Raw genomic sequence first — 17,233 nt, forward strand, 5'->3', positions numbered from 1 at the left:
ATGTCGAAAAGATTTGAAATTTGATTTCTAAACACTTCAAGTGGTATAGATCATGTTCAACGGAGCCGATCGTCAATTTGGAAGCTCTATCATCGAAAACAACTCAATAGTAAAACGCACCGTTTACTATCGAGAGTATTCTAGCTCAACTCTATATATATATATTCATGTATTAGGTAGTTTGGGTTTTGGTCCAAAATGGCCAAGGTTGGGCCTCTCTTGGCTTGTGCTACTTTACACAGGCCCAACAAATGATACTTTGATTTCAAAGTTTGAACGCATCGTTTAATTTTACTGGTTTAGTTAGTATATTTTCTGCAATTTACACAATTAGAAATTCACTAAAGTAAACACTTAACTTAAACTTTGAATTCAAAGTGCTATTATCTGATTCAAATCAAGCAAATAGAAAGATTAGATAGTTAAATCGAAATTTGAAAGGTCGGGTAATCAGTTCAAAATAATTCATAATTCAGATAAGTTTTATACGTTTTTATCTAAATTGTAAATATTTTTCCTTTTTTACGTTGTCTCCAACTGCATGCATTATTATCTACACTATATTTTTAATCACATCGAACCAAACAACCCATAATATATTATATATACCAACAAAGTATAAATACATATAGGAAGCAACAAACCAAACAGCCCCTAATAGCTAGCAGAGTACAAATACATGTAACAACACTACAACAGAATTAGGTTATAGGAACACATGTTTGGGACACTTTTGAATAAGTGTCCCATTTATACTAAAACTTAAAAAAAATATCTACTAATGCCTAAATATAAAGCCCAATCCAACCAAGAATAAAAGATTACTCTACTCAACCCACCACACCCAGTTCATTTGACCCAATTATAAACAGAAAAGAGAAAAAAAAAAAGGAAAAATCAATTACCATCTTTTCTTCTCTCTTCACTCAATCCACTGAAATTCTAAACGAAGAGCCTTTCCTGTCGTCCTCCTCCGCCACGATAGCCAACGAGATAGAGTTTCGGCGGTTGCTAAATGCTTAAATAAGTATTGGTAAATTAGCAGCACTCTTTTAGGTTATAGCGACACTCTTTAACTGTCACTATATACCTAGCGACCCCACATATAGCAACACTTTTTAAAAGTGTCGGTAATTTTAGCTAGCAGCACCTTTTTGATATGTACTTACATTTAAAAGTGTCGCTGTAGACCATTTTTATTGTAGTGCAAGCACCAAACTAAAAACAGAATTAATACTTCTCATACATGGCAAGCCAAAACAAGCATAACACAACTAAAAGGGGTTTGCATAAATCGACTCTAAAACCCTTTTACGTACTCTAAAAAGGTCGACTTGATAGTGAACACTAGTGGAAAATAGGATCACCACGCAAGACAAAGGCATATTATAAGCAAATGAAAAATACTCCACCCCTTTTCTTTTTGGTCTTTCTTGCTCCCGATGCAAGACCCGTCGTGGGGTTCACTCTTCGGCTTCGGCGGCGGCAGTGGCAGCGGCGACGACAGCAGGCGTGCCATGCAGCGATGGTGTCTTGCTTAGGAGGCTCGGGCGGCTCGGGCAGTGGTCGCAGAGGCAGCAGTACTGGAGGCTTGCGATGATGGCAGCGTCGGACGTTACGTGGAAAACGCAGCGGACCCGGTGGCAGAGAGCTTCTCCCTGTCAACTATATATATGTAGAGCTAGATTGGTATACAATCGGTAGCACGAAGGCCTACGTGCTATCAAATTGTTTTCAATAATGCGGCTTTCAAATCAACAATCGCTTGTTAGTGAAGTCTAAAAATAAAGAGCAATGCTCCTATGCACCAAAAAGATCTCGGCCCTGAAATTTTTAAAAATGAATGGTGGAAATGTCATTTAGTTAATAGGGTAACTGGCTTTTGTTGCCATAGGTACCAGTCATCCTCCTACCAAGGGTAAATTATTTCCTCATATGTAAAATTAGTATGAAGGGTTTTTTTTATAAATTTCCATTTTCATTCCCGTAATGCTCTTCGAGTAATTTGGTAAGATATCCCATTTTATTCTTAGAAACTTTTCACCCACAGATATTTTCCTCGAAGCTATTTTACCTTTTTTTTCTTTGTTGAGAGAGAAATCCATGTCCAATCTATATTTAAATCTAAATTTAAAATTTAATTTTAATCAATATTTTTAAACTTTAATGTTGTTTTTACTATCGAATGAACAATTTGAATTTAATTTTAAAAATAGAAGCCTTTAATTTAAATAAATAATAAAAATTATGTTTATAAATACAACATAATTTACAATTTAAAATAAGTTAATATATTTGAAATTTCGTGTCGTTTTAATATCAAATTAACAATTTGAATTGAAATATACTATTCATTTAAACATAAATTTTTTCGTTCTGAAAATTAAAATTAAAATTAAATTTGAATTTAATGTACACAATTATAAAGTTTAAATAAAGGTTTATTACTTATCAATAACAATTTGAATTTAATTTTAAAAATAGAAGCCTTTAATTTAAATAAATAATAAAAATTATGTTTATAAATACAACATAATTTACAATTTAAAATAAGTTAATATATTTGAAATTTCGTGTCGTTTTAATATCAAATTAACAATTTGAATTGAAATATACTATTCATTTAAACATAAATTTTTCGTTCTAAAAATTTAAATTAAAATTAAATTTGAATTTAATGTACACAATTATAAGGTTTAAATAAATGTTTATTACTTATCAAATTAGCATTTTCTAATTTGGTAAGTAACAAAATTAAATAAGGAAACAAATATTTGTATAGGGTTAATCAAATTTGGTAATTAGCTTGTATTTGTTTTCCCATATTATCCTTACGAATGGTAACCAGTTGAGCAGGTAACTATTATGCAAAGTCAATCTCGCCCCTAAAATATGAACGGCTAGATTTAATTTAGCCGGTGTATTGAAGCATTCCTCAAAAATAAAATTATTTGGAAACTAAATTTTATAATTTTTCGACATTATTTACCTATCAAATGTGTAGTCCAAAAATAAATGGCTGAAAATAAAAATCTGATAAAAAATGATAATAAAAAATTTGAATTTAAGATCTGAGATACTCATCTTACTCTAGATAGTGAAGAGAATTTTTTATAAAAATTTCATCAGATTTGAATTACTTTATACCGTTAAATTCACAAAAGCATCACATCGGCCATTAAAATTATTAATTTTGAGACCTTTTGATTACTAGTCAAATAATGTTAAAAAAATATGAAATTTGGTTTCTAAATATTTTCAATAGCGTAGATCATGTCTAGCGGAACTGATCGTCGATTCGAAAGCCACATTATTGAAAACAATTTTGTAGTACGAAGACTTCCGTGCTATCGATAATATAGCAGCCTAGCGCTCTCTCTCTCTCTCTCTATATATATATAGAGAGTGAGTGAGAGAGAGAGAGAGTCTGGTTACTATATTTTCGATAGTACTAAGTTTTTGATACTATCGAGTTTTCTACCATTAGTCCTACTCTTTGATCATTTTCACCTGTTAGATTGTACTATTCAACTAACCACTCACTCAACCCTAGAAGACTATCATCATCCTAATCGGAGACCACTATCATCCTCATCGCACATCCTTTCATCTAACGACCAAAAACTCGATAGTACCAAACTGTGATATATTGAACTTTAACAAATTAGCAAGGTTACAGTATAAATTATTGTTTGCTGAGTTGGAAACGTTTTGGCTCAGAATAGACACAAAAACGACCTTTGAAACTCAAGATTTAATTGTTGAGAACTAAAGTTGAAATACTTTATTTTGAGGGGCTTCTTAGCATTTTTGCATTTAAGTTGGCGGAGTACACCGAGCTTCTTTGATCCTTATCTCTTTATCTCTTTTAACATAAGGTAGAGAGAGAAAGATTTTGGTTGAGGAGGGAAAAAAAAAAAAAGGAAAGAAGAGGAGAGAAGAAGTTTGATTTCGTGCTAGTGAGCAAGGGAGTCGAGCTTGCGCACGTGTTTTTGGTGTTTCCATGTCGCGGTTAGTATCACAATATTATTATTTCTCGTTTAGATTTTTTTGATAAATTGTTTGGTAGAAAATGAGAGTTAGAAACTGATTTTTTTATACGTTTTAGGAGCTGATTTCGTGGCTGTCGTTCAGACTAGGAGAGCTGTAGCATATCATCTAACTATTTTGATTGTCGTCCTGTTTTTTGGATTTGTGATATAGGTGGGTTCCGTGTTGTTAAAATTGACGGATTAATTTATATATCCATATTATATTATTTAACCTGTGAGATGAATTGTTGACATAGTTGAGATAATAGTGACAGTTTAACATCTACGAATAGAGTAAATTGAGACATAAATATATGTGATATTTTTCTAAAGGTCAATAGACTGTTATAGATAGTGTAGACTATAACTGTATTTTCGACAGTATGACAGTATTATCATGATCTGTTTGATCATCGCATTTGACCACAGTCTGTATGCTATATTGAGTTTGACAGTGATACTATACTCGGTTGGGGTAACGCCCCGCGAATGCCACTCCGAAGGTTGGGTTATGAGATATTATTATGGCATGGGGCAGACAATAGTTTGCGTGGTAGCGGACCACTATAGGTGGGTGCTGGACACAAGGCGGCGTAGGCTAGACCTGACTGTTGAGTTGGTCATTATGATTGGGCATTATTGCAGTATTTTATCTAGCCTCTAATTGATGCATGCAAAATACAATTTACAATTTCAGCATATTATAGAGGCATGATAGTCGCAGTTTTTTTCAGCAATTATTCATATTAGTACTTGATCTTTCATATTACTAAGTTATTTACTATTTTTGCCTCTTGTGGACCTAGTGGTGTAGACCGTCGGGGTTGATGATCGTACCCACTGGAAACTATTGATTATAGTTCTCATACCCTCTTATTTATTATTTTATTTTATAGCTTTCAGTACCAGCAACTGATCGAGATAAGGGGATTGCAGATAGTTAGCATCTTCTTTCTTGTGTGTGTAGTTGGACCACCTATTAGTGAGCAGCTTGTATAGTATTTTGATATTTGGAGTGGTTAGAAATGTTGTACCATTTTAAGGACGGGTGCGGTGATGATTGTAGATCGTTACTGTCACGCCCCGGGCTGCACAGTCCCCCGGGCACGCCGACAAATCCGCCGTATACAAGAGAATTTCTCCGGTATACGAAGCGTAGCTGAACCTGTATAAACATACAATACTACAAGCAGTAGTATAGAGCTGAAGTAAACTATAAACAAGCAGGTAGAAATAACAAACTCAATATACCTACATCAGCCACGGATACAAAAGAACACTACTCGCTCCAGCGAGTTCAACTGTATGTACAAAAGCGCCCGAACAAAAACTGTCACTACCTGCAGCGGGAGTCCTCTAGCACTGTACTCGAAGGGTAGGCTCTAACTCGCCACGCCTTTCCCGCGGTCTGCCTCAGAAGGAGCAGCAGCCGAAACAGAAGGCCCTGCAACATCGGTGGAAGAAAGAGGGCGTGAGAACTACTATAAAAGCAAGTAGTCCTCAGTGGGTGCCGCCCTAAACAACATCGGTCCACCCACTAAGTCTACAGGGTAAGCAAGATAGAAGAAAATGAAGCTGGAAACTCTCTACAGCTACAAGTCGCTATGCTATCATGCCCAGAACTAACACCTATAGACTCAAGTCAACCAGACCCAATCCGAAGGGGACTGTGAACGCACCCGTCCCTGGGACTGTGAACGCACCCGTCCCGTGCCCGGTTGTGACTGCACAGCTACCCCCACTCTAAACCTCAGTGGAGAGCAAGTCCAACCTGCACTACCCGACACCGACGCGAAAGCACAAAGCCTAACTCCGGAGTGGCACTCGGGGGAGCTACCCAGCCGAGTATGCAGCGTAGCTCTGTCGAGCTCAATCAGGCCCTAACCAGCCAAACCCAAGTAACCAAAACCGACTTTGGGGCCCACCGCCTGCCCCGACGGCGCCCGACACCCCGTAACAGTCTACACTCAGCTAGTATAAGCTCGGCGTCCCAGCACGAGCACAAACACAAGCTACACTATCCTGGGTATCCATCGCACAAAGCCCACGACGATACAATGCAACACGGCTCCTAGAGCTAAATCCGGCAGTGTATGTAAATGACGATCAATTCGGGGTTTTCTCCTAAGTCAAATCCAAGTCCAACAAGTATCAATTATCATCACTCACTAAGCATGCTCCCAATTCAGGTTTTTAATATACTAATCCATGAATTTGAGCTACCTCATTTAGTGTTCAACGAACAAAGCATACAAGTCGACTAATATGTACTTAGAGGCAAAAACCGATGAACCCACCTCTCAAGCAACTCCTGGCAGCGAAGAAAGTGGCCCGGATCCAAATTGATCCCTCGCTGGTCCGTCGAAGTCCCCGGTTCTCCTGCTGCGAAGAAGTAAACCCAATTACACTCAAAATCACGAAATCTGCCCAGAAAACAGCAGCGAAGAAAACATTAAATCCGACCAAGCTAACCTTATCCAAATTCAGCAAACAAGGGTTCTGAAGCTTCGTCTCGAAGTCACGAATCCAATGGCCCAGGTTTCGCTGAATTCCGACGCTCCTACGCAGAGAACGGGCCAGAATACGAAACGTCGACGCTGGAACCTGCGAAACAGCATCTCTGAAATCTGCTCGGCAAACAGCAGCCTAGTAAAACTAGGGTTCGACAGGGCAAACCTGCTCGAAAAATCGCGATCTTGGGCTCAAAATCTTCGTCTCGAAGTCGCGAATCTAGCACACCAAATTTCGTCGCATTTCGACACTCCTACACAGAGAACTAGGTAAAACACGGCGGGTCGATGCTGGAATCAGCAATCAGCACTTCAGAGTCTGCTCGGCAAACAGCAACTCAGTAAAAAAGAATTTCGACAGAGAAAACCTTCTCCAAATCGGGCGAGTAAGGATCCTATGGATTCGTCTCGAAGTCTCGGTTCCAACGAATCAAGTCGCGTCACGTTCCGATGCTCCTGCGCGGAATACGAGTCAAAACTCTGCGGGTGGACGCTGGAATCAGCAGCAGCAGCAGTACAGTTCGAAAATCGTAGAAGTTTAAAGCCATAAAAGCGATCTCAAGGAGCCACTCACCTCGACAAACCCTCCCTGCGAGCAGCACCTCGTCGAAAACTCGCTCGATCCGCTCTGCGGCGCGTCGTCGACGAAGCTCGAGCTTCTCTTGAGCTCCTCCAACACTCTAGGTTGCTAAGGGAAGTAGAAGGAGAGGAAGAAGAAGCACAGCAGCAGCAGCATGAAGAAGCTCCCCCCTCTCTCTCCTCTCTGCTCCAAGGTAAGGGTTAAAGGGGGGGGTGATGTGACAAGATGGCCAAAAAGTCAACTTGCACCCTGCTTCCACTTTGTACCAGTACAAACCCAGATTTGTACCGGTACAGCTCATTGAAAATCTGCTATTTCGCAGATCTTCAAGATACACGCTGCTCTCAAGTTCCCACAAAGCCCGTTTGGCGTCCACTTCGCGCCAACGCGACCCGGACTTGTCCCGACACTCTCCAGAGCTGTCGACAAGCCTCAGCTAAAATTTCAGGTCTCTACAGTTACAGTGTTGTTATAGTATATAGTTTTATTTTATTCTGATATCTATTATTGTTAGATTTTAGTTAATTTTGTTGAACAGGTTTTATTGACACTTCGTATGTATAAGGTATATCCTTGTGCATGTGGCGGGTCTGTTGACGTAATTCGGACTTCCGCTGTAATCCGAGGCGTGATACAAACGCTTGGTACTATCAATAGTATAGTAGTATAATTCTCTCTCTCTCTATACATATGTATTTGACTTTTTAAATTATATATATATTTTTAAAAACTTTCTTCTTCTTTTTCATCTTCTTCTTCTGCTCCCTCAGCACCTTTTTTTTATTTTTTTATTTTTTTGGTTCTAGTCCCTCACAATGTAATTCATAGATGTGGATGTGCTGGGTGTGGACACGTTTCTCCTCTCAATAAAAATTTAGAGAGCTCCAAGCCCAATTCTTGATGATTGCATTTAGATTTCTTTAAATCTAGAGTGATCTCGAGAAATTCATGAGGGTGGCATGGGATTGTGATCCGGAATTCTAAATTTTCTGGGATCCTGTTGGATGGGGATGCATAGATTCTGTAGAGAGAGAGAAAGACAAAAAGAGCGAGAAAGAGAGAAGCCGCGCGATTTGCCCTCTTCGATTTTTTTTTTTTTTTTTTTTANGCGAGAAAGAGAGAAGCCGCGCGATTTGCCCTCTTCGATTTTTTTTTTTTTTTTTTTAATGGCCAAGGTTGGGCCTTTCTTGCGTTGTGCTACTTTAGACAGGCCCAACAATTGATACTTTGATTTCAAAGTTTGAACGCATCGTTTATTTTTACTGGTTCAGTTAATCCATTTTCTGTAATTTACACAATTAGAAATTTACTAAAGTAAGCAGTTAACTTAAACTTTGAATTCAAAGTGACTATTATCTGATTCAAATCAAGCAACTTGAAAGATTAGATAGTTAAATCAAAATTTGAAAGGTCGGGTAGTCAGTTCAAAATAATCCATAATTCAAATAAGTTTTATACGTTTTTATCTATATTGTAAATATATATTTTTTTTTACGTTGTCTTCAACTGCATGCATTATTATCTACATTGTGTTTTTAATCACATCGAACCAAACGACCCATAATATATACCAACAGAGTACAAATACATATAGGAAGCAACAAACCAAACGGCCCCTAATACCAGCAAATTACAAATACATGTAGCAAGAACCAAACTAAAAGCAGAAATACATCTCGTACAGGGCAAGCCAAAACGAGCATAACACAACTAAAAGGATTTGGCATAAATCGACTCTAAAATCCTTTTACGTACTCTAAAAGGTTGACCTGATAGTGAACACTAGTGGAAAATAGGTTTTAACACATCACCAAGCAAGACAAAAGCATATTATTTTTGAACGAAACACACATCACCATGCAAGACACAAAACACAACGAACATCAGCTGAAGGATGGGAATAGATGTCTTCCTTTCCTCAGCATGAAGCATGCTGCCTTTCTCACGACTTCCTGATCATTACAAAAAATAAAAGTTTAGGGTTTGTTGGGAAGAGTTTCAGGTCATGTAAATACGTTTCGAGGGTTGTTTTGTACCTGCTTTTTTTTTTATTTGTCCTTAGGTTTGTTCTTATCCGGAGTTTTGTCGTTATTTGGTTTTTCGTTCTTCAAGTTTGTTGCCTTCTTCCTGTTGCCAAATTTATCAGCTTAATGAATAAAACAATAACATGCTAACTTCCTCTCAAAAAATAAAATTACAAAAATAAAAGCTTGTACGTACTCAGGTTAATTTGCTCCAAGGAGGGGGAAAATAGCCTAGAGTACCAAAAATAAGAATATATATATATATATATATATATATATATATATATATATATATATATATATAAATAGGCTGGAATACTATTAATAGCACCAATGACTTGGTGCTATTAAGTTTTCTGCCATTGGATTAAAATATGTGCGGTTAGGATGATATGAGTNAAATACCCCCACGTGGTTTCACTTTTTCTCACGTTAGTACCCTGTGATTTAAAGTGTATCAAATTAGTACTCTGTGGTTCTTCTCTTTTTATTATCCATTTCACTAATTTTTTTCGTTAAATCAGTAACAAAGTTAAAATTAAACGGTACTAAAGTGAATATTCGATAAACCTAGGTATAGTATCTGAAGTTTTTTGTATATTACTTAACGAAATATTAACGGAGGAAAAAAAAAATAGTGACAAAGTTAAAACTAAAGGGTACTAATGTAAATATTCGATAAATTTAGGTAGGTTATTTGAAATTTTTTGTATATAATTTAACAAAATATTAACAGTGGAGCCGGCGAAAAGAGAAAAATGAAACCACAGAGTACTAAATTGATACACTTTACATGGTACTAACGTGAGAAAGTGCGAAACCACATGATACCAAATTAATATACTTCAACCTATAGGGTACTAAAGTAAAAAGCGCAAAACCACAGGGGCGGTATTTGAAATTTTTCATATATATATATATATATATACATATATATATATATATATATATATATATGCACTATTTTTAGGCCATTACAGGGTCCTGTTTTGTCATCAAATTTTAAAATGATCTCCTCTACCTACAAGGCCATTTATTTATTTTATCATAAGAAAATGACTTAGTGGTCATATTTTACTGCACCATTCTCTACCGAATAAATTGCACTATTACCCCCTAAACTTTTGACGAAGTTTTATTTTACCCTCAAGCTTCTAAAATAGACATTTAACACTCTAAACTCTAATATTTTATTCATGTTACCCTTCCGTCGGTTTACCATCAAGCTCCGTTAATCAAAAATTGACAAAAGGAGTAATATGAATGAAATATTAGAGTTTAAGATGTTAAATGCCTATTTTATAAATTTGGGGGGTAAAGTGAAACTCCACCAAAAGTTTAGGAGGGTAACAATATAATTTAGCCTATTTTTTTTTAAAAAAAATAAACCATAGCACAAATTACCCTATATTTTATTGTATAAAAGAAAAGAAAAATAAATTAGGGTGGCTTAAAAATAAGAAAAGAGAGACACTAACTAGCTAGCTACAATGTTCGAATACACTACTCTCCCGATGTACTTGCTAATATAGTTGATTTTACAATAAGTATCTTCACTCGAATATAGAAATTTTAATTTTTAGTTAATTCCCTATAGTACTCATCATTTCTCGCCTGTATCTCTAGAGGCATTGTTTTAGTGAATGCACTTACTCTCTATGAAATTATGCAACGTAATTTTATTATAATCTAAAATCAAAATTTTATATATCTTTTTAACCAATTAGAAATTTTGATTATAAAAATATAATATTATTTTATAATAAATTAAAATTTTTTAAATAAAATTAGTGATATTAGATTAAGAGATGCTGAATATCATCTCATCCTTCGGATATCAATGGCACACGCTGTGTAGGCGATCTAATCCATTTATTTTATTTTTATTTTTTTAATATTTTTCTTGAAACTATCCTATTAATATAAGCAAATGTTTTTTTTGTAAAATTTTTTTTTTCAACAACCAAATATTTCTATTGCCCTCTAAACTTTTAGTAGAGTTCCACTTTACCCGCTGTGTAGAGTTCCACTTTATAATATATTAGTTTAAATTCAAACTGAAAATTAAATATTAAAAATTTACGTCAAAATTTTAAAATAATGTCAAAATTTAAATATATATTTTTAAAAAATTAAAATTTGAAATTGAATGGATAATTCAAAATACAAAACTAAATTTCAATTTATTCAAATTTAAACTTAAAATTATAATTTAAATTTCAATTTGAAGGCATAAATTTAATTTAAATTTTAGATAAAATTTGAATAAAACTTTATATTTTAATTTAAATTTAAATTTATAAATTAGATTCAAAATGCTTAATTGAATTTTAATTTTTAATTTAAGTTCAAATGAAAAAGAAAATTTATAAATATAATTTTTAAACTTAAATTTATGTTTTAATTAAAAAATAAGCTTAAAAAAGTTAAATTTAATCCGAATAATTCATTCTGCTCGGATTCAATTTTCAATCTGGCTTTTTAGGTCGAATTGAGAAAAAGGGTAAATGGGGGGATTCCTATTCACCTAGGAATCGGAATGGAAATCCCGCATACCAAACACGAACAAACGATTCGTCCATTCTGATTCCGATTTCAAGGTGAAAAATGGGCGAACCAAACACGCCCTAAACTCTAATATTTCATTCATGTTACCCCTTTCATCAATTTTCGGCTAACGGAGTTTGACGGAAAACTGGCCAAATGGGTAATACGAATGAAATATTAGAGTTTAGAATATTAAATGTCTATTTTAGAAGTTTGGGAGTAAAGTGAAACTTCGCCAAAAGTTTAGAAGGTAACGCACTACAACAAAAACGGTTTATAGCGACACTTTTAAATGTCGGTATAGGTAAAAAAAAGTGCTGCTAGCTAAATTACCGACACTTTAAAAAGTGTTGTTATATGTGGGGTCGCTAGGTATATAGTGACAGTTAAAGAGTGTCGCTATAACCTAAAAAGAGTGCTGCTAATTTACCAACACTTATTTAAGCATTTAGCAACCGTCGGAACTATATCACGTTGGCTGCGGTGGCGGAGGAGGAGAAGAGGGAAAGGCTCTTCGTCTAGAATTTCAGTGGATTGAGTGAGGGGAGAAGGGAAGATGGTAATCGAATTTTTTTTTTTTTTTCTTTTCTGTTTGTAATCGGGCTGAATGGGCTGGGTGAGGTGGGTTGAGTAGAATAATATTTTATTTTTTGTTGGATTGGGTTTTATATTTAGGCATTAATAGATTTTTTTTAAGTTTTGGCATAAATGGACACTTACACAAAAATGTTTCGAACATGTGTTTCTATAACCTAATTTTGTTGTAGTGACGGTACAATTTACTCCTATATATGATCGAATTATTCTCCTTATAAATCAATTGCCACATGACTTCTAATAAACAAAAGAGAGATATACTAAACAAGATATTCACATATTCAAACTTATTCAGTATATCACTTTTGCACTCAAGGACTCACAACAATTTGTAAATAAAGAGTAGATCATTAATTACCTACAAGAGCACAGTGTATACGTACCGTTCTTCAGACGAATCCGGTTTGTTGTCACCTTGAGCTTGGTTTTCAGAACGGGGAGTGGATGAATTGGCGGGATGAAGCTTCGAAGAAGTGGTTGGAGTTGTGCGTGAGGTTGAGTTGGCTACAGTCATGGATGATGAGGCCAGGGTTGATAGAGTGGACAAGCATGCGGTAGATGAGGAAGAGACAAGCAAGGAAGCGACGGCAGCGGACGAGGATGTCACTTCAGCTGGATGAAAGCAGAAATCTCAACTAAATCAGTAATAAAGTCTCCAGAAATCCTACTAAAATTTCTTAAGAGAAGTTTTTTATTTTTATTTTGAAGAATTGGAAGGTATGTTTGATGTTGAGGATTCAAGCAGTAATAGGTAAAAGAGAACCATTGCCACCGCAAATATTATCACTACAACAATTTATATATAAATTGAATCGCGAGTTTTACTGTGGCCGACGTGGCCGCTTCTCCGCACTCGCGAGGAAGAGAGGAAGAGAGAAAGGGAAAAGAGAGAGANTTGTAACGACCCAGCCAACTAGCAATAATAACTTGTTGGGCCCAACCACAGCCCAAAATGCTTAAGCCTAGTTATTATTACTAGTGTCTAAGTCACTTATAAACCCAATGACAACCCCATTCCCATCCGATGTGGGACTATTGGGGTGTCACAGACTCCCCCTGTTAAGGCCCTGACGTCCTCGTCAGTCCAATCACACACACAGCCCAAGATTACCAGGCGATGTGAGACTCGTCTCGCTAGCCCGTCAGCCAGACCCTGGCTCAGCCGAGACTCGCCACACATGTCCAGCTGGTGAACCGGCTCTGATACCAAATGTAACGACCCAGCCAACTAGCAATAATAACTTGTTGGGCCCAACCACAGCCCAAAATGCTTAAGCCTAGTTATTATTATTAGTGTCTAAGTCATTTATAAACCCAATGACAACTCCATTCCCATCCGATGTGGGACTATTGGGGTGTCACATGGATTGAATTGTTTTGCACCATTCAAAGCACCATTTATTCTTCTGTAGCCACAACTGAATCATAATGTGTAGGAATAATGATTTAAGTTTGAGAGATTTTAAGAACAGTACAAAATTTTCAAATATCACACTATGAGGTTAATATTCCACGTATTAATTTTTTTTTTTTTTTTGAGAGACGCTACCCACTTCGTTTATTTCATTTAGAAATAAACTTAGCTAGAAATGTGAATCAACTAGGATTCGAACTTGGATCTCGGGTACCAACCACCAAACCCTTTGCTGCTTGCTCTAGGGACGGTCGGTATGCTTGCTATGGTCTTTGAAACATAATTTTGGGTCATCAATGTGTTTTAGTTAGTGTGTGCATGTGGGCATTTAGCAAGTACTCAGTAGTGTTATATCAAGAAAATGAAAAATTACTCAAAACAAGTGTTGAGTTTTCGTAGGCTATCTTTAACTTGGTTTTGCAGGCCTATCATGTTCGATATTTAATCTATACTGACACAAAAGTTTTTGTCATGTTAGCTTCAATTGGAGGGTATTAACATTTAACAAGATTACTGTGCATTGCATGTAACCTTTAATCAAAACTGACCTTTGAATCACATGGTTTATCTACTTCGCGCGTGTTTCGAATGTTGTGGTACTTTTATTAATCCCCATATGAGTCATCCACGTGGCAAGTTTTTCTTACCTTATAGCGTGGGACCTGCCTGTCAGCATTACGTACTTTTTTTTTATTGAAATATGTATATATATACAAACAGGAAGGGGGAAAAATAGAACAATTCAACAACATTATTCTACTTACTAAACTCGACCGGAAAAAAATAGCCCAAAAAAAAGGGCAATATATAGAAAAGTATAAATAAGGAAGCTAATTAACAAGGTAAAAATTATCACCTCATGTCCTTGATATGTGAAGATTATGATCAGAGATGATCAAGGTTGAGCTCGAGTAACTTTCCTCAAGAGCACTTTCATAAGCAGCAGTCATTCCAATATCTTCTTCCATAAAAGCACTTGTATATTTTGAAAGCTTTACAATTCTGCTTTTACATCTAATGTGAAATATGATCATCCTCGATGCATTTTCTCTTCACAGTACACATGCAAGAATTATAATTATTATCTTCAAACGTAGAAGTAGTATTTCAGCGTTCATATGCATTATGTTTGGTTAATGCTGACTTCTTATTGCCATGCTTCCTTGCTACCATTTTCTATATGCAATCTCACGCGCGCTCTTTTGCGCTGCTCATACTCGAGAGAGAGAGAAATCTCTAGAGCTATTTGGGTAATAAACGATCTTAGCATTTCTGGCGCTTCCTCGGTTATCCTGGTAATACTCCCGAATACAATTAAACCGTTGATTGTTGTTTGGTACAATTTCTGTCAAAAAAAAAAAATAAGTGTGTGAGAGAGAGAAAGCTTGTTAGAGATAGAGAGAGAGAGAGAGAGAGAGAGCCCAACAAGGGATAGTGAGGTGCTCTTCGTTCAAGATTTTTCTTTCTGTTGTAACGATATCGGAAGTTCCTTCGTAAAGGTTGTCTGTGTATCAATGGTTCGTTTCATTCAAATAATTAAAAATAAGAATATACTGATCCTAATTTGTAGATATAAATTAAGTAGATAACACTACAAGGAAATGGAGCTCTACCGACGTTTTTTTAGGGATGCTTCGTTTGAGCGTCGGCAAATCCCAATTTATCTCCTAAATTATCGATGCTTAGGGTAAGCGTCGACGAAATAAAATTTTAGGCGCTGAAATAATTAAGTGCCCGCGAAACGCTACGCCCGCGAAACGCCCGCATAGCGCGAAAACATAGCGCCAAAAGTGATAAAAAAAAAAAACCCTAAGCCTCATATTAGTTCTATTTTCACATTTCCTCTGTCACTACATGCCTTTTTCCATTCCCACCTTCCTTCACAGGTGAAGAAGAAGGTGATCTCCCGCATCCATCGCTGCGCCCTCTCCCGCCTCTGCCGCCGCTCCCACTTCTCCGCCCAATCCCACCGCCAATTCGTCTAGGGCGCCCAGCTCCTCGCCCGCGCCCGCTCCTTCTCCATTTCCTCCGCCTCCACCTCCACCTCCGCCCTCGCCCACTCCGCCATCGCAGAGGCCGCTGCTGCCCTCGACGCTTGCGATGCCGCGCCCCACATCTTGAAGGCCCTCGCCCTCGACCTCTTCGGCCACCGCCTCCCCTTGCTCCGATCTCTCGACGCCGCCCTCTCCCACCAGCCACCAAATCCCTTTCCCCCAACGAGTGTGGCAACGCCCTCTTCAAGTGCGCCTGGATCCAGCTCGCCCTCAACCACCAACGCTGCCTCGACGCAGCCCTCGCCGACCTCCTCGACACCGCGCGCAGGGCTTATGGATGGAATGAGAAACTTGAATGAGCTTCTGGAGCTGGATGCAGAAGCTCTGATATGAAGTTTAGCTTCAGCAGGAATCTTCTGGTACTTACTAATTAAAAAACTTGTAGGGCTTTTCTAAAGAATCTACTCAAAGAGCATTGATTTCTATAGAAGGTCTATATAGGCCCCAAGTTTATGAGTCTGAGTTTTGAAACATATTGTGAATTAAAAGTAGTGACAGAGTCTGTCAACCTCCAGATTTTGAGAAATAGTATGTGCAGAATGAAGCAAAATAATAGTTATATCTTAAAATTTGCATTCATTTACCCAAGTATCCTTCCGCTATTGAAAAACATGGTCGTATTAAAAAGGTAGTTGATACTAAATTTTAATAGGCCACACTCTTCTTTTGAAAAGATAGGTGCTTAAATTATCTGGAAAGCATGAGAAGTAGGTGACATATTTAGGCCTTGTTTTGTTATGCATCAATTTTACATTTTTTTCCCCTTTTTTTTCTCTTTCACTTAATTCCATGCTTTGCGTAGTCTGATGACAGATTGTTTGCAATCTCTGCAACATTGGTGTTTGTTTTTTTTTTTTTAAGTAGTAGGAACAATTATCTCTAAGGCCTTTGCCATCCTCGGCGAGTGCTACCAGCACAAGGGATCCGTCGAGGCTGCACGGTGCACCTTCGACCCTGCCATTTGGATTGACGCCTGCTTGGAATTGGCTCGGCAGGACCTACAGAGGCTATCCGGATCCAGAGGCAGAGACATGAGCAGCTGAGTAAGGGTTTTCTTCCCCTGTCCCTCTCCGTCTTTCTTGTTTTTGTTCCATTTCGTGTAGGGTTTTTGAAAGTTGGATTGTTCAATTTCTCTTTCGATTTCTTTACAGGACAAGAAGGCTCCATAGCTCAAGCTCTCTCTTCGATCTCATTATTGAGGACATGAGATCCGGTCCATCCATAGTTCGAATACCAGTCCCTTGCTGAACCCAGCCTCTTCTTACAGGAATTTCCATTGATAACTTGTGATGCTGCATTTACTCCCTCAACTGCCAAAGTTGTTCTTGGTACGTAGATTGAGACATTGGATTGCAAACTATTACTGTAAAACTCATAACGAGTTTCGGATCCGATCCATACCGCGGGGGGCTCCGCCCCCCGCACCCCCTGGCGAATGTCAGTGGTGGGCTACGGGCTCGGGCCTGTCGGCCCGAG

General features: G+C 37.3%; 1 long non-coding RNA gene across 2 annotated transcripts; it reads right to left on the reverse strand.

Annotated features, from left to right (window-relative positions):
• On the reverse strand, positions 5,287 to 7,284 carry LOC109717094. 2 transcript variants are annotated; one of them, XR_002218117.1, is made up of 5 exons: positions 7,116 to 7,284; positions 6,910 to 6,997; positions 6,504 to 6,795; positions 6,329 to 6,413; positions 5,287 to 5,475 (listed from the first exon to the last, which is right to left on the reverse strand). It is a non-coding gene; the product is annotated as an uncharacterized LOC109717094 (long non-coding RNA). The 2 variants fall into 2 exon arrangements; XR_002218118.1 differs by having other exon boundaries at positions 6,504 to 6,807.

This window comes from Ananas comosus, linkage group 11, assembly GCF_001540865.1.
Source record: "Ananas comosus cultivar F153 linkage group 11, ASM154086v1, whole genome shotgun sequence".
In the NCBI taxonomy this organism is placed as follows: domain Eukaryota; kingdom Viridiplantae; phylum Streptophyta; class Magnoliopsida; order Poales; family Bromeliaceae; genus Ananas; species Ananas comosus.